This window comes from Falco biarmicus, chromosome 1 (genome assembly GCF_023638135.1).
Source record: "Falco biarmicus isolate bFalBia1 chromosome 1, bFalBia1.pri, whole genome shotgun sequence".
NCBI classification, from domain to species: domain Eukaryota; kingdom Metazoa; phylum Chordata; class Aves; order Falconiformes; family Falconidae; genus Falco; species Falco biarmicus.
Window position 1 is genome coordinate 32,626,840 of NC_079288.1, and position 23,564 is coordinate 32,650,403.

General features: G+C 53.8%; 1 protein-coding gene across 5 annotated transcripts in view; it reads left to right on the plus strand.

The window, feature by feature from the left end:
- The first annotated feature begins 19,508 nt into the window (after nt 1-19,508).
- The window catches only part of RPH3A (rabphilin 3A), a 36,117-nt gene continuing 32,061 nt past the window's right edge, over nt 19,509-23,564 (plus strand). For 2 of the 5 annotated variants that reach the window (XM_056358010.1, XM_056358041.1), the window contains exon 1: nt 19,676-22,749. The gene's annotated coding sequence lies outside the window, so the exon portion shown is untranslated. Of the gene's footprint in view, nt 19,620-19,674; nt 22,750-23,564 lie in introns of those variants that run through there. The other 3 variants (XM_056358019.1, XM_056358027.1, XM_056358050.1) reach the window with 3 other exon arrangements.

The window sequence follows — 23,564 nt, forward strand, 5'->3', positions numbered from 1 at the left end:
CTCCTGCTGCTGCAGGGCGAGAAGTGCCCCGTGCCCGGTGCAAGGCTTATATGGAACCCCTGGGCTGTCCAGCCATCACCTAGCAGCTACCAAAAAAACCTCCAAACCCCTGGGCTGTTGGTAGCCTCCTGCCTTGCTGCAGTTTAACCTGTTCCCCACGCCGGGTGGCATCGGCAGCATCCCTGTCATCCTCCTGTGCTGTCCTCGCTCAAAGCCTCGCCTGCATTTGGCTTTTGGATGAGGCACGCAGCCCAATTTCCAGCACTTTCCTTTTCTGATTGTCCTAATAAGTGCTTTTTTTTAATTTTTTTTTTATTTTTTTTTTTATTGTTGCCTGTTGCAGAGCTTGCTACTGATTTCCCAGGAGAGGAATAAAAGCTGAAGCACAAACACAGCATGGAAAATAACCGTCAGCGGGCACAGTCATTGCGCTGAGGATGGAGCCTTGTCTGAAGCCGCGGCAGTGTGCGTGTGCATCCAGATAGGGTGGGAGGAGAGGGAAACCCCTACCCTGTTTTCACCAGATGTTTCCCCTTTCCCCACCCCTCTGTATTAATGGCTTTTAGAGCCAGAAGGAATTTTTTAGCCTGAGCTTTGGTATTACCCTAGCTGCAAAGCTGCTTTCCCTGCGTTCATTAGCCCTCGTTATTTAATGGCTTGTCAGAGCATCCCTGTCAGTGGCGATTGCTTTCTTCGCCTGACATTTGGGCAGCCGTGTGTTAACCAGCTGCGTGGAGATTGAACAGGTTCTGGTGTTGATTTTTATATTGTTCCAGCTTCTTTATCAAAATGTCACCCGCAGCTGAATCAAGCACCCTGTCGCGTTGGTAAACTCATTTTGGAATCTCAGAAAAAGCTCAGGTTGGTTTTAATGAAATGTGCTTTTCATAAGTGTGTGCTGATTGGCACTAATTAAATTTCAGTTCTTCATTAAGTGAGTCCTGTTTCAGGTCTTCCTTTGTTTTGCTCGGCTTCAATGTCAGCCCAGCGATTTGGAAGACGTCATGGATTGTTTTAACATACAAGGAGACAAATAACACCACTGTAATTTAAAGTAGCTTTTTAAAAAGGACTTAAAAAGAAAATAAAAAATTAAAAAAAACATATCTAGAAATAACTCCTTGGCCAGCTCTTTCAAACATCTTTGATTCAATTGCTCCAGATCCTGCTGATTTTTAAAAAGCTTGGCATTAATGATCTCTATTTATTGGTTTATTATAGTTCGTGTTGCAATACAAAATGCCTCATCATACTATGGCACGAATACATCATCTCATTATTCTTCTTCCACACTAAATAAACCCAATTTCGCTGCATTATTGTCAGCACTTCCACCCCAGCTGTTGATTAGGGGGCTGACACCCCTGCCTGGCTTTCTCCGTACCTAACCTGATCGGGCTTGACAGCGGTGACCACGGATTTCTTCCGAGCGCTGCTTGCTCTCGTTGCTTTGCTCACTTTCTAATTTAGCTGCTAGCAACCACCTAGTCCTATAGACTGTATTAAAAAAAAAAATAATCAACTTTTAAAGCCTGATTATGCTTGCCTTCTTAGCGAGGCTCTTACGAATTTCTTTCTCTGCAGCTTTTTAAATAATTAAAGAAATGCCCCTAAGCAGTGTCCAATTCTCAGATATTTTTTTTTTTCCTTCCCGTTAAACTCTTTCTCCTAGCTGGCTGGGCTCACCAGTGGCTCCAGATTTAGCCTTTTTAGAACAGGGAGAGAGTGTGTGTGTGTGTGTGTGTGTGTGTGTGTGTGCGAGACTTTGCCAGGTCAGGCCTGAACGTGTCCAAATGCAACTTGAAAAGCCGATGCCCAAACCAGCATCCTTCCAGGCAGCTGCGGGAGGGCTGCGGGTACCTCTCTGCTGCTTTATCTGCCTTGAGAGAGCTGAGCAAGGCGAGCAGTCTTTACCTGAACTTGGTCTTAAAACACAAGTGGTGCCTCTGTGCTGCTCCTTGATGCTCTTTTTGCTTTCCTCCGTTTAAATCTGCTTTTTGGATCTCTGTTGCTTTGCAGTGGCTGTGTTTGCTGGGAGCAGCCCTGGGGCTCGTGGTGCTGGACCTTGGGCTCCCTTTGGGCTCGTTGGAAAGCCGATGGCTGTGCAAATTCTGGAAGGGGGAACGGCACAAGAAGCCAACCTCGAATCCAGAGGCTGGGGGAGCACCCACAGCCGCATCCCCAGCCCTGGCCCCGCCGTGGGCGGTTTCCCCGGCGCAGGGTACGGGTACCCAGGGGTGCGGGCACAGCAGGAGAGCTGTTGACAAGTGCATCCTACAGAATCTGCCTCTGGCAAGAGTTTTTATGCCTTTAGATTATTCTCATGTGGTGCATTTGGAAAGCTGTTAGTGGATCATTTTATGGGGGGAAAAAACCCATCTCCTTTGAGAGGACGTGTTACATTTCTTAAACTGTGCTGCGAGAGTTTTAAGTGCGCTTTTAAAGTGATTTGCTTTGAAATATGCACTTGGTTTGTTCCCCTCTTATTTTTCTTTCCTTTTGAGGATGGAAGAAGGCTGAGGAGGAAGAAATGCTTCAGCCTCACGGGGCGGTTTGGCTGGAAGCAAGGTGCATAGTTCGTAACAGTACTTCAGGGTTTTGACATCCTCTAAATTTCTTTTTCCATCCTCTCACCCACCTCTGCTACAACCTTTAAGCCCCCATTTGATGGCTGGAGGGCATGAGAGGTGTCCTGGTCACCAGGAGATGCAACTTCTGCTCCCCGTGGGCTGGAGACAGGCTGCCCCATTAGTCTGCAAAGCGCCGGTGCCCGACGCGTGTCCCCAAAATCACACTGACCCAGCCCAGTGGCAAGGGAGAGCCGTCCCCCACCCCGTCCCCTTTGAAAGGAGCTGACTCTATCCAGCATTTGTACTTGTCCTCAGGCTGATGAGGCAATGTATAACGACACTGGTTGTGTTTGGTGTCCCTGTGGGAGCTGCTCGTTGCCAGGTGCTGGGGGCAGGGTGGGTGGTAGCACAGGCTGGAAAAAAGAAGGGGGGAGTGGAAAGAAAGAGGAGGGGGGGGCGGGAATAAAAGAAAGGGGGAAAAATCAAACAGCAGAAGAACCCTGTTTGCTTTCCCCTCTTGCTTGTTGTCCTGTCTTTCTTGATTGTGGAAAATTTAGCAGCTTTCCTGGAACATTATTTTGAATGCAGTGGGAATTAGGGAAAAGAGAGAGGAAAATCCCCAGGATCTCTCCTTCCACCATGTGTTTTAACCGGATGATGTGCGGCCCCGCTGGTTGCCTTTTCCCTATTGATCAGCGAGTCGGGGATCAGCACTTTGGGGATCTCACCACCCTCCTGCAATGTGTCCCATGGAGAGCAGGATGGGAAGGGTTTTATTGCAACGAGGTATCCGAAAGGATAAACCCTCAAAGCAATAGTGCCGAAGGAAACCACAGCCAGCTGCTTTGCTGCACTGGGGGTTATTCCTCTCTCTCCCACCTCTGAGCAGCCCCGGCTGGGTGAGGGTGTTGGGTGGCCGGTCCCCATCGTGGCATGAGAAGTGTGTCCTTGCTGCCGTGTCCCATTCCCGGTGCCGGCAGTGCAGGACCCTGTTGAGCTCGGCTTGGCGCGCAGCGGCTTGGCTGGCTCTAGTCATCAGCTGGGTGATGGGGAAGGTCCATCCTGCCCAGCGGAGCAGTCCTTGCTCTGACAGCTTAATTTCAAAGCCCTGCCCGAGGGATGCTCCAGCAGACAAGTGGCCGCTTGTCCCCCTGCACCTCCCAGGCACCATCTCCCTGCCTGTAATCAGGGCAGTGTCCACCCCTGCCAGCCCGGAGCTGTGGCTCTCCCTGTTTGGGGGACACTGGGAAGAAGCACAGGGATTTCTCCCAGCTCATGGAGGGGTTTCTTCCACTCCAGGTCCACCACCTGTGCTGTCAGGAGAGGAGCACCGGTGGCTGCCGAAGCCATCTGTGGGAGGGATCGCTGCATCACCCTTGTCTTGATTTACTACAGCCCTGCTCCCGCTGCACTGCGGAGCAGATGGAGACGTTCGGTCCTTCTGTCTTCGGGGCTTTGCAGAATTCCACAAACACACTTCTTTTTTTTTTTTTTTTTTTTTTTTGGGGGGGGCAGGGGTAGGTCTTAAATCCTTTTGAGCAGGGAAGCTTCAATGAATTTTAAGTAAGCTCTCAAAGTTGTGCATTAAAACCTAACGAGGCAGAATATCAATTATGCTGATGTAAATGAGGAGTAGCTCCAGGGAAAAAAAGTGGTGGCTTTGGGTTGATGCTGGTGTTGAGAGATCAGGACCTGGCTGAGCAATGGGGGCAGAATTAAACCTACTTTCTTCTTCCAGCCATCAGGGCCATGGCTGTGCAGAGGGAGCCTTCACAGGTAAACCCTGGAGGCAAAGAGAGCGAGGAGCTGGCAGTTCAGAGGAGACTTTAGGAATTAGATTAGCTGGAGATGCAGGAGGTCTCTGGTCTCCTGGGCTGGGGAAGCTGAGATGTCACATACTTAACATCATTCTGCTCTGGGGCACAGGCAGAGCCATCGTCTGCTTGGACCTTCACTGCTCAGGCTTTGCTAGCACCTTCATGCTCTCTAGCTTGTCTTGCTGCTTCATCTTTGGTCGCCTCAGTCTGTGCCAGTCCCTCTAGCTAAGAAGAAGTGGATCTGGCTGGGTCTCTATCCTGCAGGCTAATGCACCAAAATCCTGATCTTCCCTGCAAAGTCCCCATCTCCTCTGGCTTGTCCCCATCAACTCTTATCAGAAAAACAGAGCCACCAATTTTCCTTGCAAGAATCCTGCCTCTTGCCAGCTCGATGGGGGTTATTGATGTTCTATTTGTCCTGGCCGTTTAGGAATTGAAGAGCATTTAGCCCTCCTAAATTTCATCTTTACTGTTTGCATTTGAGCTTGATCTTCTCTCTATTAGGCTTAATAGTGCTGGCTGGTTTCTTTCATGGAACAATTAGACCTCTTAAATGCAAATATAGGCACAGGTTGGCCAAAAGCTATGCCCAGTGTCGATGGCTCCAGGAGGCTCTGCCCCAAGGGCCTGAGCAGCCCTCTGGTTTGGGGGTTACTGGCCACTGTTTTAATGACATTTTGACAGTTCTTGAAAGGAAACCTCTTTCTTTTATAAGCCAGCTTTGATAGCACTGCACTAAATCACTGGAAGAGATTGAATCTGGGCGGGTAATGAGTTTGTGTTTAACCTCTTGGCTCGGCTCAGCCGGCAGTGGGGACGGCTGTGTTCCAGGGGTTGTTGGAGGATGTTGCAGGATGGTGCCAAGACCATCTCTGGTTCAGCAGCGCTTCTTGGTCTTTCTGTGGTGCTGGATCCCACTGGGATGTGGTCAGTGAGTGCAGGACATGAAGCAGGAGCCATCAGTGCGGTGTGATGCTGATGCAGAGCCTCTGTGTCTAGAGGAAGGAGCGATGTCTCCAAAACCATCCCTGTGTTCTGCTGGTTTGAGGAGCGGAGCAGAGCATCCCTGTCATGGGAAAAGCCCTCAGGAATGGCTTTGGCACTTGATAGCAGTACCTGCCCCGGGTGTCTTCATGCTTTTGGCTTCCCACTTGCTAAGTAGGCTGGATGAGCATCCTTCAGAGACGTCCTCTGGGGACTTGTCTTGGTGTGGTCCTGCTACCCTGTCCAGGGGACTGCCAGGGATGGGGACCATGTGCACCAGCACCTTAAAGCCTTTCCCCACAGGGTCCTGCTGCACCTGGACTGCGCTGTGACGTGGGCTCCATCTCACCCCATCTGCGATGACGTTTCTCCAAAAATCCATTACTGTGAGGAAGCCACAGAAAAAAATGGTGTGCATCAGCTGGGATCGATTGGATTGAATCCCATGGAGAAAAACCTGGGAGGAGGGGAGGTGATCTAAATAACTGGCATTAATCCCAAGGCCGACACACGACATGCATCCGTGTTATAGAGGAATGTGCTGGTGGCAAGGAGACAGGAGCTTTTATCTTCTCTGTATAAATCTTCTTCCTTCACTGTCAAAGCGGGCAAGAATTTTTCTAGGGTGCCAATTTGGTGAGTGCAGGGCTGGGCTTTGACTTCATGATGAGACCCTGGGGAGCCCAGAAAATCCCCTTTTTTGGTTGAAATCCACTGCTTACTGGCATTGGGTGAATGGTGACTTTGCATCACCATTATCTGCTCCTCGGCACACAGGTTGGTGGGAATGCTCTTAGGGAAGGATACCCAAAATGTGCTGGCAATGAGCTGGGCTCCAGGGAGAGAGCTGGGTCATGGTGGCACTGAAAAGCATTGCTGGGGCTCCGTGGGGTGCTGCCGGGACGGTGGGATGTGGGGTGAGCTGGCACTGCTTGCCATGGCCTTGCTGGGTGCAAAGTCTCCAGCTCCGGCTTTGCTCCTGCAAGCCAAACCAAGCAGGGATGAGCTGATACCTGCAAATGGACAAAGTGTGTCCATCTGGGATTCCCTGTGGTGTTTCAGGGCTGGAGTTGGCTAATTGAACCATTGTGCTTAACCCTCCCGAGTGGCAGCACAGGGCATCTGCAGAGCATCTTTCCTGAGCCTGCTTTCCCCAAAAACACAGGTTTGTGTGACTGCCCTGCCACCATGTCCCCACCCTCCAGCACGATGTGAGCCATTGGGACACCTGATAAAGCATTAAAAGTTTCAAAGATAATTAAGTTCCTGCAAGTTGGTGTGCTTAAACAGCAAGGCCAGGGGAAAAACGTGTCTGCCAGAGAGATGCTGGAGTAGGTGCTCAGTCTTTACTAGACACTAGAGAATCTACTCAGGACCCCACAGAAATGGCCTGTTGGGGGGGAAGTCTGTGGTATCATGTGGTCTCCCAGGGGAACCCCAAGATTAGGAGGGCTGGAGGGGGCTCTGACCTGTAAGGAAGTGTTCCTGGGAATGTGGCACGGGGTCTGCAGGGATTGCTCCCTGCTGGGAGGGAGGAAGGAAAAGCAAAATGTGCATTTAATCCATTTTGGGGGGAAACTGAAGCAGAATGATGCTGTAAAGAGGAATGAATTGAGGCAGGAGAAGCGGGCTGTGGGTGGGAGAGGGCCGGCGTGCATCTCGGGTGGTATAAAATTGCCATTTCCAAACCAACCCAAACTTTTTTATTTGTTAATTTAGTGACCGACTCTGCAGCAGATAAATCCAGGGCAGGTTTGTAAATGCTGCATTGCTGGCAGCCAAAACACAAATACAACCTGAATGGCTGCCAAACAGTAAAAAGCAGGGGGAAAAAAAGCTCTGTGTCAGGATTTACAGCCCTGGAAAAGAAAAGGCTACAGCAGCCTGGCCCCACGCTTCCCTCCTGGGGCAGGCACTGGGAGAAGAGGGAGAAAAGCTGTTTTCAGGCTACCTGCAGCACCAGGGGTCCTGGAAAGGGATTTGGGCATTTCTTGGGTCTCTGTGACTGCAGGCTCAGAGAAAGCCATGTCTGGGGAAGTGGGTGGGTACAAAAATGTGAAAAAGCCATCTGTGGTTGCAGGTTTGGTGGTTCCCATCCTGGCTGAGCCATCGCTGCCGCCCGCCCGGCCACGGGCATCCCGCTCCGCCGCCACTTCTGCCCGACTCCAAACACACTCAGAGCCCAATTTTTCTTGTGGTTGAGGCTGGTCGTGTTGCTCTGTGCTCAAGCTGCCTGGTGTTTCCTATGATAGGACCTCCTTTTTCAGCTGTTTGTCACTTTTTGTTGCCAAAAATATTAAGGCTGAAATCGTAGAGCTCTTTCCAAGAATCAAGGAAAGGGAAAGGCGAGCTCTTGCCTTGCAGGTTGCTGCAAGCAGCCAGCAAGTCATCAGCGCCAGCCCCTGCCTTTCGGTCCCGTTCCACAGAGATGGGAAGACAAGTTCGTGTTTAATTAATGCCACACATCGCAAAATGCCACTGCTGGTCTGTGCAACCCCCCCTGCTTGTGGCCAGCTTAACACAGAAACACGGTGCTGTGGTTGCTGCAGCGGTGCTTTGCCCACAGACATGCACCATTTCCTTTCTTCCTTCTTTTTTCCTTCTCTCCTTCTTCTTCCTTCCTTCTCTCCTCCTTCTTTTTTCTTTTTACTTTGCTTTTCCCTTTCTCTCCCTTCCCCTTCCCCTTCCCCTTCCCCTTCCCCTCTTTTCCTTTTCCTTTTCCTTTTCCTTTTCCTCTTCTTTTCCTCTTCTCTCCCCTTGCCTTGCCTCGCCTCGCCTCGCCTCCCCTCTCCTCCCCTCTCCTCCCCTCTTCCCTCTCCCCTTTCCCCTTTCCCCCTCCTCTCCTCTTTTTTTCCCTTTCCTTCCCTGTTTTCCCAGCAGGAAGGTTTTCCCCTGCCCAAGCAGCTGCTGCCTGGTGGGAGCGGGGACCTGCCCAGCGCCTCCCATCCCGCTCCAACAGCACGAGGGACCCCAGGGGCTTCTTGTGCCTGAATGCCCACCCAAGAACAGGCTGGGGAGCACCTTCTCCTAAGCCGGCAGCAAGACGGGATTTCTCACGTGGGGAAAGCTCCCTGGCACATTTTGTATGGGGGTTCAGAAGTCACAGAAGCCAAAGGACAAGAAGAACCCAGAAAAAAAGTGGAGGAACTTGCAGAAGGGGTTGACTTCCAGTTCTGGGCGTGCACCATCTTCTGCTGGCTTGGATTCACTCCTTGACCTGTTGGGGTGGATAAATCAGGAGGTGTTTTGTCCCACGGTGCAAGGCTGGTCGGTGTCCTGCACAACCAATTGATTTCTCTGCAAAGGCACATAACGATGCAGCTGGCTGTTATTGATCCGGCGGTGCTGGCAGCAGCCACCCAGCCCAGATGTGCTGCTCAGTCCTGCCTGTCCCTGGTACCACCCCGGGGTCCAGGGACATGGCGAGGGGAAGCCACGCAGGGTGCTGCCAGGGCACATGGCCCTGCTGAGCCCGCAGGAGAGGATAAGGAAAAGCACCGCTGCCGAAGCAAAGCTTCAACTCAGCAAAACACCCAGGTCAGATCCTCTGAATTCCAAAACACAGTCAGGTTTTGTGTGGAAGTTCAGGCTCGGTCCTGCGGACTCAGGCTGCGGCGGGGTTGTCCAGGGGGATAAGCTCACTCTGGGTTATTTTAAGGTCTTTTTTTCCTGCTGTCTTAAGAGGAGGCAGCTCTGGGACAGGCTGGTTCTGTTCGGGCATGGTGTCTGCCCCAGGGATGCTGGCTGGATGCAGACTTGGCACCACGCTGGAGGTGCAGGGGCACATGCTGCTGTGATGAGGTGGTGGCTGTCACCCTTCCAGCCCTGACCAGGACCTTGCAGGCAGCCAGGCATGGGTGCAGGACCTGGCACTGGGGATGCTTTTGCCAAAGCCCTGAGGCTCTGGGGGGATGTGTGTGTTCCCAACTGGGTCACCTCCTGCCCGCGGCCAGGATGGGCTGGAGCCAAAGGGGGATGTGGAGAGAGATTTAGGCCACCCATCAGGATGCACCATCCGCCACGTGTTGGAGCTGTGGTAGAGGTGTCCCTGAGATGTCATTGGGATGCCGGGCTGCAGCACGGCCGCAGAGAGCCAGCCACTGCTTTTGGCTGAAGGCAGATTAAGGATGTGCAACTCCCTTTGCTCCCCAAGCAGGGCAGAAGTTGCTCAGCTCTTGCTCCCATGATCACAGGCAAAAGGCAGCCGCATCCAGCCATGACCAGGAATCCCGCTCTTCCTTCTGCAAATGTTTTCAGACTGGCTGTGGGGACAAGCAGAGAGGAGTGGGCTGAAGGGCAGTGGGACATGGCCAGCAGTGGCCGTGTGGACCACAGCCGTATGGATGGAGAGCTCAGGGAATAACTAATAGCAGAGTCTGTTTAACGGATGCAGGTGCATCTGAGCAGTCTTGGAAATCAGGTCGCTTTAATCTGTTTCTAGAAGAGAAATAATTTTTACAAATGTTTCTGAGATGAGTAGCTGTGAGGGTGCTTGGATGGTCAGAGGCAGCTACTGGCCGGCACCTGAGGGAGCTGTGGCTGCAGGTGCAGACGAGCCATATTTCAGGTGGGCTTTGCTGGAGGCTGGGGCAGATGATTGAGCATGTTGCAACATGCACCACGTTTGTCCCTACTAATTTAGTGAGAGGCCAGCCCTGACTGTCACTTTTCCAGTGGCAGTGTGGGAAGGCACTTCAGAAATCCCTCCTGACTGTGGCGATGGGGTGGTCCGGGCACGGGGACCGGGGCCAGCCAGCCCCACAGCTGCATCAAGCAGCATTCCTGAACGGTGGTGATGCCTTCTCTGTCCTGCTCCGTGCAAGCCTGGGTGGTACCTTGCTGTGCTCAAAGCTGGCTTTCTGTAAGGAAAAAAAACCCAGAATGGAGGTAGTTTTTCTTGCAACAAAGCTAATCCATGCCATCCTTTCACTGGTGCCAGCCTTTGGTGCTGTTGGCACTGAAGGTCTCGCTGGAAGCCCTGCCTGCTGAGCCCCAGGCAGCTGCTCCTCATGGCTGAATTTCTTCCTTTGTGCCGTATCTCCCACTTCGCACACGAGGATGCAGAGATGGGTCAGCTTCTTACCTGGAAGCACCGGCTCATGAATCTTCACTGGCCTCTGTGGATGTGCGGAGGTTGATAACAGCGGGGCTCTGCGCTGTCACTCCTGATCTGTCAGCTGGCACTAACAGGGTACCTTCTCCCAGCACTGCCGGCTGCTGCAAGGACCAAGTACTGCCTCCAGCCAAATCCCTGTGGCTGGGCATGGGCTGTAGCTATCGCCAAGTCACTTGCACTTCCTTCATTATTTCTTGGTCCAAATAGAATGTGTTCATTCTATCTTTTAATTTCCCAATGCTATAGTTGGACAGGAGCATCCGTCTCTGACCTTGGCTGCATCTGCTGAAGCAAAGATCGAATTCACCAAAACACCCAGATCTGATCCTCCGGGAAAGAACTGTGAATTGCAGTCAGGTTTTGCATGGAAATTCAGGTCAGGGTCGGAAGGTGCATTTGTGGTTCCATTGGGGTGCACGGTGGGAAGGTGCTGCCCGTGACCCCGTGGCTGATGGCCAGCCCAGCGCTGGTGGCATCATGCTGGAGCATCTTTTGGGGAGTGAGATCCACTGAGATCTGTCAAACCAAGTGCTGAGCTCAGACTGTCTGTGTCCTGCCTTAACCCTCTTGCCTGCAATCATCCCTGCTGCCGAGGCACTGGGAAAATCCGTGTTTGCAGCATTATAGCAGGAGCAGCCACTTGACTGAGGAGATGCTGCCCAGAGTCAGGGCAAAGCCTGGAAATCCCCATGTGGGAGGTGTTTCTTGGGAAGCAACGCAAAAATTAATCGCTTGCTGTTGTGGCTGGGAGGGATGTTGGCCGTGTGTGTCTGCCCGGCCGGCGGATGCCCAGCAATAAATTTCAGTACGTGGCTCCCACACTGCGCCCCTTTCTTGGGTCATGAGTCCGGCATTTTCTCTTCGGTAGGAAACCTCAGAGCTATAGATCTCAACTAACCGATGGCAGTTTGCCCAGTGATGGGTAACTTGTATTTATTGGTCTGATCTGGGTGACTTTCTCTGACCTTCTGCGCATTTCTCCTGGAAGAGGAATCATGCGAGTACCTTCCTGCGGGGGAGGCTCAGGTTGAACCCAGTGTTTTTCATTAGGACTTTCTTTGTCCAGGTTAACAGAATTGAGCATGAAAACACGTTAAGTACTAGGCATTGTTTCTCAACCTGCTGTTTTCTCTGAGTGCCTGTGTATTCGAGAATATCAAAGCCCTCAGAGGTTGTTTTTCCTTTAAGCAGCAGCAGTAAGATTCCACAGCACTAAAGATCAAAGCAACTAGTTCTGGCAGATCTCAAAAACTCTCCTCTCCCTTCCCTTCGGATGAGATGCAGGTGTTGGTGAGAATATTCATGCAGTGATACTCCAGGTTTAACCCTTGCCAGGTGCTGGGAGATTTGCAGAGGCTCCAGCTCACTCTGCAGCCGCCTGCAAGGAGCTGCTTGTCCTCGCTGCGCGAGCGGAGCATCTCAGCAGGCTGCTTTTAGCACAGCTTGCTGCCTGGCTTGGGCATGGGATGAGGGATGGATGCTGGGGTTCTTCGCAAAGCAGGGCACGCTGGTAGCGGGAGCAGCTGTAAATACACCGGCCGTGTGTCCTGGGAGCTCCAACCAGCCAGTTTGCCGAGTTAAAGCCTCGTGCTACCAGCCAAGCAACCTTTCCATTTGCAACCCCTTCTCCATGTCACATGAGAAACTCAGCTGCTGCTGCTTTAATTTTTCAAAGCAAATCATTACCTCCAGGCAGCGGCCCGAGTAGCGATCAATATCTTGCAGACTTTGCTGGGAAATAAAACAGGCTGGAAAACAGCCCTTTGTATAAGATGGTTGCTGGTGGCTTTGGGCTGAGCGTGTCCCATGGGTGAGAGGGGATGCTGAGCTGGTGCTCCCCAGGGACCCAAACCACAGCCCCTGGGGCTCCCTGTCGGACTGGGATTTGCTCCTGGGATCGGCCCCAGCAAATCGCTCCGTGCTGGGAAGACTTGACAGCCAAATCCCTTTGCAGCGGCATCTCGCTCAGGCTGTCGTTTGGATAGGACTTGACGACAGTATTGATTTCGAAGCTTGTTAAACAAGCTGCACTTGCTGGAAAAGGTCCCCTCTTGCTCCGTCCCCGTGTGAGTGTAACACGTGCTGATTTAACCTCTCGATTGCCATGTGAAGAATAGAGCTTTGGGGGCGTTCAGACTTGTCAAGGCTTTTGCTGTGGATTCATATGGAAAAGGGAGCACATATGGCATGGAGATGGGTCCCCACCAAACCTGCTGCCCTATAGCCCTGCACAGCCACAGCGCCAGTGCCAGCACTGGGAAGGGACCTCAGCCCTCGGGCATGGTGGGTCTGGTGGGGCAGAGGATGATGCTCGGTCCTGCAGCACTATAGGAATGCCTCCGCAAGGCTCCTTGGGCATTGTAAATGTTGTTTTCCTTTCTCATAAGAGGGAATATTCTGATTCTGCCTGGGTTGACATCTTGAAACAAGGGGCAGGGCAGCATATCCAGGGTGCAGGAAAAGGAGCCCTCTAAAAATCAAAGAGAAGAGAAATAATAACAAATGAACCCAAAAGAGCAAGACCCCATGTGCCCTGCCAGGGAGCTCTTGGGCAGGTTAATGACCAGCAGTCATGACCACCACTACTTGAAAAGACCAAATATTATTTATTCCATTGGTCTGGCTCGAGGACAGCCGTGGTGCCTGCGGTGTCTCAGTGCTGCGGTGACCCAGCGCTGCCATCCCCACCGCCCCAGCAGCCTTTCTGCCTCCATCCTGCTGGTCTGCGTGCGATCCTCTGGCTGGGGAGTGATGGGGGAGCCATCAGCTGAAATCTGCCCACGTGTTTTGGCAGAATGGGAAGATATTCTTGGAGTCAGGCTGGGGAATGAGCAGACACCTGCATGCTGCTGCTTGCTGCCAGGTTGGGCTTTTCTTTCCCAGTGTAAAATTTCCATTTGGAAGCTGCTGGGGAGCAAGATAAGAGCAGGGTGCTGCTTCTCTGCTTCAAAGTGGAGCAGCCTACCTCTCCACCACGGAGTGTTTCCAGGTTTCTCTGTGCGGCTGGCATGTGGCTGCCTGCCTGGACGTCGCTATTTGCTGTGAGTTAATTATTGCAGATTGAACAAAAATTGCTGCTGGAGGCTGCACCTCCCAGGCTGAGCTGGGGGCTGATATCCCTTATGTCTTTATATAAAGCCTGGCACGGGGCGGTTATCCTCCATCACCGGCTGGGGCTCGGAGGTGAGACCCAGTGCCATGGGGAGCCAAGGGTGGGGACAGCATCACTCCCAGGGACAGGTGCTGGGCACCGGGTCCCTGTTTATGCTCCCTGACCCACCTTGGCGGTGTCCCCATGCATGGGCACATCTTGCTGCATCCCCTAAATCCCTTGGAATTGCTTATTCTGGGGGTGCAGCATTGCCTCCCCCAGCCCACACCGTGCATCGCTGCAGGTGCCTGGAGGAGCAAGTATGGGGTGCGCACAGCCCCTGGGTTTGCAGCCACCCTCTTGCACCCCTTCCCCTTTGGCTGGCAGCTGCGACAGCACAGGCATCTCAGCCTACAGCCGTGGGAAATGGGAAGTGGAGAGACTCTATTTTAATACACCGCTGTGGGTTGGTGACCTAGAAAAGCAGCTCGGAGAGCAAGAGTGTGAAGTCCAACCTCCCCCGCTGCAAGCGTGGCTGCCGTGCCGCCGAGCACAGGGTGACCTATATAAAGCGATGGGAGAGGTGTAGGGGGGTGCTGGTCCCACAGCCCCAGGGCTACAGCTTGGGACCCTTCCACAGGCACCCCGTGCTCCCAAGCACCATTGCCCTGGGTGTTAGAGGGGATGAGAGGTGGGTAAATGAATAAATCCCCTTGTTGGGTGAGGGTGCAGCATAGCCGGGCATGCAGGGATGCAGCCGGTGGGATGCAAGCAGGTCCCTCCAACCGCTGTGGGATGGACCGTGTCCATCCCGGTGCCGGAGAGTGTTAGCAACAGTGACAACTGTTGTTACTGAATATATATTGGTAATGGTGTGGTAGAGCCGATGCTCAGCATTCATGGGTGGAAGGTGAGATAAAGCTCCTTCCTCCCCTCTTTTTAATGCACCCTATCAGAAATAATATAAATCATTCAAAGCCTACAGGTACGTGTTCTTTGCAGTCTCTAAAATGAAATGAAGCACAGCTATCCTCAGCCAAAAAGAGTAAGTTTCTGAAATGCTGTACTCAGCTGAGTAGAAGGCACGCCAATTAATTAAATCAGTAAATAAGTTATACTAATCCCATTAACAAAAGAGGAGCTGGAGATTAAATCTTTTATGGCACTTACTGAAAAATTAATGCAGGCAGTCTTTTAGGAAATATATTCTTCCCCTCACCTCGCCAAGGATAATAGTGCAGTTTTATAGGACAGAACATTATCAGAATTGAAAAATGAATGTAAAACTAGCACATATCTTATTAAAGGAATGTAATGAGCTGCCTCCATGGTTGAGCTGGGCCTGCTGAGCTTGGGGCTGAGCATCACTGCTGGGACCGTGGGCTAAGCCCCCGGGCTTAGCTGGGGGTCTGGGTCCTGCCCGTGCCACTGCGGGGGCTGAGGGAAGGGGAGGTGGGGGTGTTGGCGAGGGATTTGGGGTCCCTGTGGGTTTCCTCAGGACCTGATGGCTCTGGGGTGAGGTGGTAAGTGGGCTGGGGAGGGGGATTTTCTCCCAGGGTTGCCGGCACCTGGAATGAGTGGAATGCTGAAGTCCCCTCAGTACAGACGCTTTCCTGGCAGGGACAGGGCTGGTGAGGGCTGACATGCTATGGAGAGGCACAGATGTTGGTTAAAACTGTCCCAGCATCCTCACAAGATGCTTTTCTTCCTTTATTTCTCCAGCCACTGCTTCTGCAGAAGAACAAATCCCATCACCAGCTCCTGGAGCAGCTGGGTTCCCTGTGACCCCCTGTCACGCGAACCAAGCGACAAGGGGGAAAACTTGCTTTCCTTTCCTTTATAACGTTTGGGTTTTGGTTTGTTTTCTATTATTATTACTATTATTATTGCACTTTAATCAAGGGGATTAATTGATGATGTCTCCTCTGGCTTGTGTTTTGCTTGTTATTTTCTGAGCTGGCAGGAGGGTGGGCTGGAGGGGGATAAGGTATAAATCAAATAGCGTGGATCTGGCTGCGTCCCATGTAGGTCCCTGGGGAGGGACCGAGGCATGGTTTTCTTCTGCTCTGGCCTGAATCTTGGCTTGGTGTTTTCTCTTCTTGAAAAAGTAGGTGCAAACTCTCTGCTCCCCAAAGTGCTGGGCACAAACTCCCTGGTTTCAGCTGCCAGGGTCTGTCTTACAGCTTGGAGAGCTCGGGCTGGTGCCCATCACCCCCTTCTCCATCCTCTTCTCCCTCTTTTCTCCTCCAGCTCTTTCTCCAAAACATCATTTACCAGCAAGGAGCGGCACTGGGCAGCTGGTTATGGATTTTGGGTGTCGGGTGGTGGGTCCTTTCCCATCTCTCTCGCATGTCAAACAATTAAATCAGCACCAAACCACTCGGGCTGAGTGCGGTGGAGAGCACGGGCTGAGGCAGTCGGCGGTGAGTTACGATGCAGCTGGTGTGCACTTCTTGCTGTCACGTCCTGGGGAGCTCCTAGGAGCATCCATCGGGATCTGTGGCCAGGCAGCTTGTGGGGAGAGCAGCTCAGCTTTTAGTGATTTACAGAAGCAAAAAAAAATGCTCTCTTGGGTGCCCGAGCTGCCATCAATCTTGCTAATTTAACTCCTGCAGCCGTGCTGTGGCTGTGAGGGGAGGGCTCGATGTGAGCCTGGTTTATTTTCCCCTGTATCGGAGTCAGCGACGGCAGCTGTTATTCAGAGCTGTTGTGTGCTCGAGCTCTGAGAGTTTATAGATTTCCACTAAAACACTTTTAATGCTAATTAAAAATATTGAAGAAAAAATGTTTAAAAAAAGCTCATATTCTTTTTTTTCCATTGGACTGCCCAACTCTGCAGACATCAGAGGGATAATCCTGGCCTGGCGCTGGCTCATCACTCCCTATCTCCTGTCCAGCACTTCAATTAGATGTGACTAATTGGGCTATAAAAGAAGGAGAGAGGTTTTCTCCTGGAGCAGCTGAGCAGCAGTGCAAGGGTGGCAATAGCTGAGTCAGCAGTATGGCACGTGCTGTGCTTTTGATGCTTTAATTTGCTGGTGCAGCCATGTTTGCTGTGTCCTGCCATCAGCCACACTGCCCTGGAGGAAAGTGCTCCAGCTCCATCCCCGGATCCCTCTCCAGCTCCATCTTGGGCTCCAGCTCCAGCTCCATCCCTGGCACCAGCTGCAGCCAAGGATGGGAGATGGCTGGAGGTGAAGCACAGCCCAGATCTGACATCTCCATGTCTAGTTCTGGTGCTGATTCGATGCCTGGGGCTGTCTGTAGCCATGAATTTGGTTTTATTCCTCAATTATTCCCATTGAAATCAGTGGGATTGCCGATAGTAATAAAGCCAAGACCATAGGTACCGCAGGGTGGAGGCTTGCTTGATACAGCAGTGCGCTGGGGGCATCCAGCCTGGGCTTCTGCCGCCTCCAGCAGGGAACCACTGCGCTGCCCTAATAACCTCCAGGATTTTTGCCTCTGCACTTGAACTTGAGCGTGCGGGCAGGGGCTGCCGGGGCACAGTGCTGCGGTCGAGCGCTGCAGACAGGCTCCATCCCAGCCTCCAGGCAGGATGGCTCTGGGGCTGAACCAGGCGTTTTGCTGCGTGCTGAGTCAGATCACAAGGGGAAATATAACAAATTCTTGAGAATTAGAGGTCTGGCGATCATAAAAATAAACCTGCGAGGAAATAAATAAATAAAACTTCCATGCTTTGATCTGCTGCAGCAGAGATGCCAGACTGCCAAAATGTATTTATAATTCCACAAAAATCCAACTGTCTCTTTTATTTTAGAAAATGGGCTTAGAAAGGGGAGTAAAAGTGCTGGGTATTCAGAACAGAGAAGTGCAGGTGTTGCTTTTTTTCCTTTCTGGAAAGCGAGTTTTAGATCTGATTTTCAAATTTCTGCTTCTTTTTGAGACTCTCCAAGGAAGGTGACAAGACATATCAGCTTGAAAGTACTGTGCTCATCTCTCCAACTACTTTGCATAAGTGAGAGATACTTTCGCTAAATAAAAATACATAGTTGAGTCTGAAAGAGAAGAAGGTGTCCATCAAGCATCTAGATGAATGCCAATCAACATTCAACCTTGAGTGGTAGAAAACATTCCTTGCTGAAGGCAGGAACGTGCTCCATCCTTCAAGGATTTCTGTCTCTTCAGGGATTTCTTTAAAAAAAAAAAAATGGATTTTCATGAAAAGCTTACTTGCAACTGGTTAAAAATCTTTTATACAAGTGACATCCAGCTATAGGAATGAGAAACTTTCCTCCCCCCCCTGCCCCGACTCAGGCATGGCATCCTTGGCCGTGGCTTAGCGTAGCTCAAAGCCCTGTCAGCCTCCTGCTTGCAGGGGCAGCCCAGAGCCATGTCTCACCCCCCTCAGCTTCATCTCACAGCATCCTTTTATCAAGTTTTTTTATTAATTTTCCCTCTTTGGCTGCTGATGCCAAAGCGTCAGGCCAGCTCTGATTTCCATCCCCTCCTGCTGGCAGATGATCCATCCACCTCGCTTTGCCTGGTGAGAGATGATGCAGGAGCAACTGGCAGGAGAACTTCTGGAAAGTCACAAAAGCCCAAAGGTGCTATGGTTCCCCACTGGAATATCAAGAGCGGATAAAAAGAGGCTGCTGGAGCTGATGACCTGGGTACAAAAGCACATTTGCAAGCTGGGCTCCGTCCCAGCCCAGCTCTATCTCCTGGCTGTGAGCTGAGCCCCCCCCACCTCCATGCGGTCCCTGCTGCAGGGGGAAGGAGGTCAGGGCTCTCGGGCTGGGAGGTGCAGCATGGTGCTGGGGGGTGGGTTCAGGCTGTTGCCCCTTGCAGCTTATGAAGCCACGGGTGCTTCAGCTCAGGAAGAGTTCCTTCTGTGCAATAAGTCACCTGTTCCATCAGAGATTACCCCTGTTCCCTGCAGTAACTGTTCCAGCAGGTAGGATCAGTGCTCTCCTGAAGGTCCAAGCAGTGCTGAAGTCACCGCAGAGCCTGGCCAGAGGCAGCGAGTTCCCCGCTTCTCTGTGGGGCTGTGGTGGGTCTTTAGGGTTAATCTGGGCAAGGAGTGTGGGATCCCCTGTGCCGCTTAAACCTGAGTGCGGGGGCCAAAACCCCAGTCAGGGGAGCCTGGGTGGGCAGGCAGCTCCTACAGCTTTTGGGTGATGCTGCAGGTGCTGTGTGAGGGAAGAGTCTGCCCCACTTTGGGCCCCCACATGTGAGTGGGGAGATGTCGGTACAGGCAGCTGGGGTGCTGCGGCCAGGGCACGGGGAGATGCCCAAAGGCCAGTGTCAGAGAATGTGTGTATGGGGGGGGCGGGCAAAAAGTGCTGTGTCCCCCAGCGGTGGGGAGGGATGGGGTGGATGGGAGAGGGGATGGATATGGGGATAAGAGATGGGAAAGGGGATGGAGATGGGATGGGAGGGGGGATGGAGATGGGGATGGGAGAGGAGAGAGGGGCTGGACATGGGGATGGGAGAGGGGATGGTTATGGGGATGGAGATGAGAGAGGGGATGGGGATGGCATGGGATGGAGATGAGGATGGAGATGGGAGAGGGGCTGGACATGGGGATTGGAGAAGGGCTGGATATTGGGATGGAGATGGAGATGGGGATGGGAGAGGGGATGGGGATGGGAGATGGTAGAGGGGATGGAAAGGGAGATGGGGATGGGGATGTGGTGGGAGAAGGGATTGGGTTGGGGGTGGGAGAGGGATTGGGATGGGGATGGAGATGGGGATGAGAGGGAGCTGGGGTGGAGGAAGAAGGGAGAGGGGAGGGATGGGGATGGGATAAGAGGAGGGGATGGGCAGCGAGGGGGTGCCGCTGCCGCTCCCCCCAGCAGGGGGCTGGGGGGCCGGGGACCGCCGCGCTTTGCGAAGGGGCCGGGCGCGGGGCGGGGGCGGCTCCCCGGGGCGGGCGGGGCCGCGGGGCCGGCCCTGCCCCCTCCCCTCCCCTCCCCCCCCTCCCCGCTCCGCAGTGCTGCCGCCGGAGCCGCGCTGCGCCCAGCCCTGTGCGGGGGGGAGCGCCCAGCGGCTCCCGGCCCGGCGGGACCCCGGCCCAGGTAAGGGGCTGGCGGGGCCCCCCCGGCGCTGGAGCCACGCGTGGGAGCGGGGCGGGGGGCTGGCTGCTCCTCTGCCCCGGGCGGGGGGCGGCCCTGGGGAGTCCTCGGGCTGCGGGACCGGGGGTGCTCGGCTTCCCCGCTCGCCGGCCGGGGAAAGTTGCTGGCGGCGCCCCGGGGCTGTGCGGGCGGTGGGTGCCCCCCCCGCGGCCGCCCCTCCCGTGGGCAGCGGCCGCAGCTGGCAGCCCCCTCCGGCGCGCCGCTGCAGGCGGGGGGTCGCGCTGGGGGGGTGCTTTTGGACTTTGCCGGGGGCGGGCAACTTTGGAGCACGTTGGGGCATTTGGGGGGTGGTTTGAAGCCCCCGAAATGGGCTTTTGTCCCTGGTCCCGGAGCGGGAAGAGCGGGAGCTGCGGCGGCAGCAGGAGCCGAGCCCCTTCCCTGGGCAGGAGCAGCGGTGGGATGCAGAGAGCATCCTGGCCCCGAGGATGCGCTGCGGGGGGGCTCCGGGTCCTCTGCTCCCCGTTAGGGCTGCGAGAGGGCATCGCTGCCCCGCTCAGGGCTGGCTCAAGGGCCTTGGCAAGTGCCTTCTCTGCTCCTTTCCCAACACAGACAAAAGTGTTGCAAAAGGCATGAAAAGCCATTTGGACTCATGGCCCAAAACCTCCTGGAGGCAAACCCAGCCGCCTCGGTAAATAGGCTGAGGCTGCCTCACACCGCTGCTCCCAGGACAGGTTGTCTCAGAGCAGGGACCTGATTATCTTTTTTGCTGGTGTCTTTCCGTTAATTCTGGTTTCAGATATAAACTGGAGCGGCAATTTGTCTCTGAGCAATTAACACTTCTTCGTTTCGCCGCTGTAAAGCTCGGAGCGAGGTGGCTGCCCTGGACGTGGCTCTGCTTTGGGCTTGGTCCATGCTACACCGCTCCTGGGATCTAAAAAGTGTGTGCGGATCGGTCTGATCCCCGCTTCCCGGGAGGCTGCAATAATAATAATAATAAAAAAAAGATAATACAGGGCTTCAAAACACGGGCAGTTGGCTCCAGGGATGCAAAGATGATAACAGATGAACCATTTGCTTTAATTACTGGTATCAAAAGCCCAGGCTGCAGCTTAGCCTGAAAATAAATATTGTTAATGTTGTGATACTGGGCTTTATTTGATGATGCATCGTTCATCTGGTAGGGTTTTAGCGAGCTGCTTGCTTTTGCTGTAGGGACTGACTCAGGGGATCTGTGTTCAGCTCTTCCATGGGGATCAGCCTGGGGTACGTGGAGCCGTGGGTCTGAGCCCCACATGCTAAGTTGGGGGTTGCTCTGGCATCCCCCAGGAAAGTAGCGTTGGGTGGGCGATGCTTGTCCGCAGCAGCCCTGCCACTGGGTGAGCGCCAGCCGCCCCCGGCAGAGCTGTGCTGTATCCAGGCGATGCAGTGGGGGCTGTTTGGCATCACCTGTGTGTGTGGCCTGTGGGATGGGCTTCCAGCTAAGACCTCCTGCATCGGCCCCACCAGTCCTGTTAGGAGCAACCCATCTGGGTGCAAATCCTTGCTTGGCACTGTCTCCAGCTTGCTGATTTGCTTTCTCCTCCTTTGCAGTCTTCCTTTTGCACTGCCCTGGCTCCTGAGGAGAGACAAAAAGCATGCTGAATGGGGGCAAAAGCACATATTTTTTGTGTGGAGCACCCTTTGTGGTGAGGGTAGAACCCAGAAGCCCATTACGGGACTCCGCTGCACCTCCATGGGTGGGTGGGTGCCGATATTAAGTGTTCCCTGATTTTGGAAGGGGCAAGGGAAGAAAAACTGCTGAGAAAGGGTGAGGGGACTTGCAGCTCCAGAGTCTCTTTTTGTGATTAAGTTTTGAGGGACTTTTCTTTGGGACCTGAGAACGAGATGGTCCCCTGTGTCTGCTGCAGGTACCCGGGGCTGTGCCGGCAGCAGTGAACCTCTGTGCCACTGGTGGCCCCCGGCCCGGTGCCCTCCTCCTGCCTGCAGACAGGTGACGATGTCACTGCAGTCATTGCCAGTTACTGATAACTGGTGATAAATCGTTCCAGGTGGTCCCAGAGCACTCAAGGGCTGTGCTCTGCTCCCCAAGGCAGTGCCCCCAAGGCCAGCCTGATTAATTTCCCCATCCTCATTAAGCCGGAGACTGGGGAGTGGCTGGGGCTAATGACCTGATGGTTTATAACATTCACATGCCAGAAGATGCCCTGCCTCCATCCCTGTCTGTACCTGCATGGGTCTGAGCAGCATCGCTCTCCTCCAGCACCCGGAGGTGGGTATAGGCTCTCCTGTTTTGGTCCGGTGCCTCAGTGGTGGGGGGCAGGTCTGGCTGTGTGGGACCAGATGCTTAGTGGGGGTGTATGAGGAGAGGAAGGAGCTGCACGTAGCGACTGGGGAAGCTGGGAGCCCAGCATCTCTCTGGGTGGTGCAGATGCTGAGCTGGGTGGCTGCATGCTCCTCTCTGCTGGTGCCTGGGCTCTCTGTGGCTGTTGGGGAGGGTCAGGCTGTGGTGCTGAGGGGGACCCCCTCCGCATAGATCTGTTGTAGGGTGCCTGGCTCTCTGTGGCTCCTCTGACCCTGGCTGAGCATCCCTGCTACCCCTAAGGAGGGCAGGTTGGCAGCCCTGAGCATCCTCCACCCAGGGTTGTGTTCTGGGGATGGGGCACGTGCCCACCCCCAGCTATCGCTCCTGCAGTGCGATGCTGTGGTCCTTGACCGCTGCTGGGGCATCTTGTGGGGACTGTCGCTGCCTTTGGGAAACCACCCCCAGCACTGAGCAGGACCTGCTGCCTCCGAGCACGCTGTGTGTCAGCCAGCTGGCAGGTACTTCCCAGCCTTTTCACATCGCTAAACTTCCTTCAGCTGTTGCCGCTGTTGTGGGGTAGTTGTGGGGGGTCCCTGCGCTAGCATCCCTGGTGGGGCTGGGTCATCCTGGTGGCTCTGGCCATGAATCCCGGATCGGTGTGCTGGAGCGGTGCAGCAATCTGTTGCTAAGCAGCCTTCGGAGCAGCTCTGCAGCGGCGAGAGGAGCGATGGCATTGCCAGCATTGCCATCGCTGCATTTCATAGCATCGAGTAGGCTTGGGGTGCGCTTGGACATTGCCTGGCCGGAGACCCCCAGCTCCAGCAGCCACGGGTAAGTCATAGAAATCTAGAAGTGATTCTCACCCCCCCCCTCCCATTGTCTTTCCCACAATTAATCAACGGGAGTAAATCCTTGTGACAGCATCATAACAGTGTTTAGTTTGTGAAGGAGCTGCTGGAGGAAATGTCAATGTGCTGCTTAAATAAAATTGACTGTGCACTGCTGCTCAGCTGCCTTGGGATGGATCTTTGTCTGGATGATGACAGGGAGCTGGGAATTAAGGGGGAGGGGAAAAAAGGAATCTCTTGGCACCTTCTGTGAATTTAAAGGTGGCAGAGGCATCGGCCAGACCAAAGGCATCTGCAGTCGGGAGGGCTCCCAGCCCTGGTTTAACTGGAGGGTGTTGGAGCTGGGAGAGCCCCGTGGGCTCCTGTGCTGCGTGGGGGGGATGTCCTGTGCCACTGAGCAGTGTGCCATGCCATGCCACACTGGTCCCGTCCTGGTGTGTCATGGGGCTGGGTGGATGGGTGCTGCGGGCAGGGTGCTGCCGGGTGGGCTCCCAGGGGCAGCCGCTGGGATCGGGGCAGCAGAGGATGGCCAGGACTTTCATTGCTTTGGGTTACTTGTATGCCTCAGATCTGTGGATCGCTGCCACCTGTGGACTGTGGTCTTCACCATCGGTGACCTGTGGGGCCATATTTAGCCTTAATTAACCCACTTGTGCCAAGCTGGCCCAGGAGGTTGCTCGGTTCCCTGTAAGGGTCTGGCATGGGGCTGAAGGATGCAATGACCCCGGGTTTGTTTTGTTGGTTCCAGGTCTTTCCCAAAAGCTGAAATTCCAGGACCCCTGGCCCTTGTGTTGCCAC